This window comes from Gavialis gangeticus, unplaced genomic scaffold (genome assembly GCF_001723915.1).
Source record: "Gavialis gangeticus isolate Ggan-Ray unplaced genomic scaffold, GavGan_comp1, whole genome shotgun sequence".
Classification (NCBI taxonomy): Eukaryota; Metazoa; Chordata; order Crocodylia; family Gavialidae; genus Gavialis; species Gavialis gangeticus.
The window spans coordinates 24,058,699-24,063,014 of record NW_017728998.1 but is presented as its reverse complement, the minus strand read 5'-3'; the positions used below and the strand labels follow the sequence as shown (position 1 = coordinate 24,063,014).

General features: G+C 42.3%; 1 long non-coding RNA gene across 1 annotated transcript in view; it reads left to right on the top strand.

Annotated features, from left to right (window-relative positions):
- Positions 1–1,002: 1,002 nt before the first annotated feature.
- Positions 1,003–4,316, top strand: part of LOC109289554 — an 18,835-nt gene continuing 15,521 nt past the window's right edge. Inside the window, exon 1 of the long non-coding RNA XR_002095403.1 lies at positions 1,003–2,383. This is a non-coding gene — a long non-coding RNA (uncharacterized LOC109289554). The remainder of the gene's footprint in view (positions 2,384–4,316) is intronic.

Sequence of the window (4,316 nt, the reverse complement as noted above, 5' to 3'; positions counted from 1 at the left end):
ACATCAGGAGGCGCTACTTCACGGTCAGGGCGGCTAGAGTCTGGAACCAGCTTCCAAGTGAGGTGGTGCAGGCTCCCACCCTGGGGGTTTTTAAGAGGAGGTTGGATGACCACCTTACTGGGGTCATTTGACCCCAGTGCTCTTCCTGCCATGGCAGGGGGTTGGACTAGATGATCTGCTCAGGTCCCTTCTGACCCTAGAAACTATGAAACTATGAAATTAAAAAACCACCATTTCAATTTAGGGGAACTAACCCCTCCCCCCCACACACACACATACACTCACATGTACAAGTGCCCTTAGATTATTTCTTTGAAGAAGTTCCAATATTTGGATTTGTGCTACAGTACATCATTCCCCATTGCCCAATAATAGTACTTTTGAGATCAACAAAAAGAATTGTGTAGAAATAAATTTATAGTCAGAAATATTTTTTCTGACTTCATTAAAACAGAGGACTCCAGTTCTGTAGATGGATATGCACACCTACCTGACTTTACTTATGTGAATGGATCTTCTTAAATACTTTCAGAGTCAAGATCTTTCTTGTGATGGTTTTGCAGACATCAAAAAAAAAAAATGGTTTTGGAGGCTGCATTTCACCATTGGTGATAATTTGGCCCATATTATTGATGAATAATATAGAATCTGTTGGTATACAAAAAGTTTTAATAAACAATGAAACAACAAAAACATCACTAGAATTAGTATTATACTGAAAAGAATTAAAATCATAATGGTCTAAATTGGCTTGGGGTAATTGGTAGTCCTAGGGTATGTCTACATGAGACTCTACATCGCCATAGCAATGAGCTCATCAACATAGCTCCTCACTATGGCGACATAGCATCAGCGGGAACCATGATGCCGATGCTACTGTGCAGCAGTAACAAGCTACTCTGCAGTAGGGTTGGAAATGATCCATGCACTGCTGGGACTGCGCAGTAACAGCTGTTACTGCTCACTCATTAAGTACTTCTTTTAGCAAGTACTAAATAACTGTGCAGTAACAACTGCACAGTCAGGGGCATATGTAGACATGTTCCTAAAGTAGAAAATGCTGTACAGCTCACTTACCTTTTCAATGAAAATTTGCTGTTATGTTAAAAAGAATCCTTCTGTAAATGTTATCAGCATTTGGAAGCTTGCAAAACTACAATGAAAAATTAAGATGAATTTGCTGGTTTGCAGATAATTGGAATGCAGAGCAACAATGTGAGTGGGCCCATTGCACCCCATAGGAAGTTAAAGACAAGACTATATTTTCTTTTAGCCCCTCTCCCCCTAGTCACTGAAAATCCCAAATATAATCTACTTAAAAATACAATAATCTTAAAAATAGCAGCTCCTGTTGCTGCTCTGAGGGGTGAAGAGAGTGGGGTGGGGTGTGGAGTCTCACTTCTCCTATTGCAGTTTTTCTGTAGCCACAGCACTAAGGACATCCTGATCCCCAGCTCATTTGCAGTGGTCCTCAGAGCTGTTATTTTCCTTGCACTTCTTACACTTCAAGCTGGAGGTGCCCCATCTTTCCCGTAGCAACAAGAACTTGGGGTTATCTTTGACTTTTCCCACTGTAGGGTTCAGTGCTAAGGGAGAAAGGAGGAGGCATAGGCTTTCCAGAATACTACTGCAGATAGAGAACAGGGGAGTAGTGGTGCATTTGGCAGCAGCTTTTCTCAAGACCATCCAGCCCTCTGAGAGGCTACCAGCTTGTTCCTCCCATTGCTTCCACCAAAACTCCTGGAAATAATGAAACCCTTTGTCCATGTCCAATTCTTAGAGCAGGAGCAGGAGCAGCCATTTGTAAATTGATTAGGGCTTTATCGGGTGCCAGGGCAGGACAAGCGATCATCTTGTTTTCCTGCCATGTCCTGTGGAACATTTCTCATCTTCAGCACTGGTTCCACTCCATCACTTGCTGGTCTGCTAACCTCACTAATCTACACCCATTTGTCAATGCAAATTAGCATGGCTCTGCTGTGCGTGGCTTTTTGAGGCCACCTGTATTTACAATGCATAATAGTATGTCTTTAGGAACAGCTCCTCTTTGGGCTTAAAAAATGTGAAGCGGATGTATATGGTTCTATCCCAGATAAACCTCATATGAGACCCACTCTATTACACACAGATCCTCAGGGCTCCATACAATTTAATTATAAAGCACCGAAATATAAACTGACAAAAGTGACTAATGAAAGAAGGAAATAATGAATTGAAGTTTATTTTATGAAAATGGAATGTTTTCTCCCCCTCAGGGTAAACCTTACAATGAGGCAGCCCAGCACTTGCACAGCAATAGAATAATGGAAAACAGGAACAGCATGCTGACGCTCCAAATCATAAGTTACCCTGGAAGCAAAATAGGAATTTTCACTCAGGCCAGGTATCTGATTGGTTTACCAGCCTAACTGCATAGTAAATGACAACGTAAGACACCCATTCTATTTTCCTTAGCTAAAATCCTCTCTAAGCAGTATGTCCTCTGTAATCTGACAAAGTAACTAGAGGTAAGTAATATGCTAATACAAATAGAAAAATGGTCTTCTGCTTAAAACACAAGACTGGAATTTAGAAGACGTTGGTTCTGTTTTCAGCTTGCCATACAGACCTGGTATGGTCTTGATGAATTTCCTAAGTCTTGATCAATTTACTTAGCATCTGTACTGGATATAGTGATACTTAAATAGCGATGTGTGTGAAGTGCTCTGAGATCCTCAAATGAAAGGCAATTTGAAATACAAACTATCGTGAATCTTAGCTAAATGATCTACCCTCTTTCAAGGGGGAGTTCATCAGGGAGGCTGATTTATATTTGGACAATTATAGAGAAGAATGGAGAATAAGTTTTCTGTTCAGCCAGAGCAATCTTTCTCAAGATGCTGGCCCAGGCAGCAGTTTTCCCAGTAAAATCTGCAATGTGTCAGTGTAATAATGGTGGCTCATGAGGTTTGATGTTTTTTTTACTTTGGCTTTTAACAGAAGATTCAGAATATTGATAGGCAATATCAAGCATAGTTTGAAGTCTTCTATCCACTGGGTGTATCTATACATATACTTTACTGCAGAGTTGACTAATTAGCTCCACAGTACAGCATCACCATCTACACATGTGCCCCTATTAGGGTGCAATAAATTAATTAATTCTGCTGTAGGATAGTACTGTCTGGGACAAGTACTATGCTATGGTGGAGTTATTTAATGTGCCAAAATGCACATGTAGATGACTGGGGCTGGCTGGGGCACAAAGGAGCGACAATGCAGGGGCTGCCTGCTGACTAGCCCTGTACTATACCACCCTTGTGCCCCAGCCAGCCCCCCTTCAGCACGTTGAGCCAGGGCAGAGCAGTTCCAGGCTAGCAGGATGACCCCCCAGGTTCCCTGACAGCTGGGGCGGCAATGCCCTGGCTCAAAGTGGTGTGGTCTCAAGCACATGTGTAAAGGCTGCACCCAGGAGCAATAAACTCTGGCACAAATTGCGCTGGAGTTTATTGCTATGGGCTAATCGCACGTGTAGATGCATCTGCTTTATTCTAACTGCTGAAGGTCTATTTTGCCTAGACGTTAAGTCATATTTTGCAAGAGGATAAAGATTTTAATTAATTAGTGATGGACTGAGTCATACATTATTGCATATTAGCAGCAATTCCCTCATCTCCCTCATTTTCAAATGATAATGGCATATCAGTGGAAACAGTGAAGTATAGGCTTCTTTAAAAAACATACTTTTTTTTTTTCAGATTCATTTCTGCTGTGTTTGTTATCAATTAAGACCTTCCTAATTCTCTTTCTGCACATATCTATTGATGATGTCTCCATTATCATTTCAAATGTACGGCTGTGGCCTAAACCTGATAAATATAATGTAGAAAAGTGACTGTACACAACTGTAAGCTTTTCTTCCTACAGTACCTATACCGATTTGGTGGCCGAATCTCCAAATCCAAATTGAATCAAAGGACCCTTTAATCTCTCCGAATCGATTCGGAACCCTCTGAATCAATTTGGAGAGATTCAGAAAGATTTGTCAATTCAGATGTAGATACAGCTTTACCTGTTTTTTCTACATACCTCTAAGTAGCAGGGGCTCGGAGTGCTGCAGTGCTAGGGCAGACGTAGCATATCACAGAAGCATGGGGAGCTCCCCAGCACACTTGGCAGCAGACCCAGAAGTGGACCAGAAGCACTTCCAGGTCCACTGAGGAATGTGCTGGGTCTCCCCCGGCTCAGTGACTAGTGCCTCCTGGGTCTGGAGGGGTACCTGGACTCCCCTGTGGCCAATCGCCAGGCAGGAGAGGCATGGAGGGACCCCCCCAGCA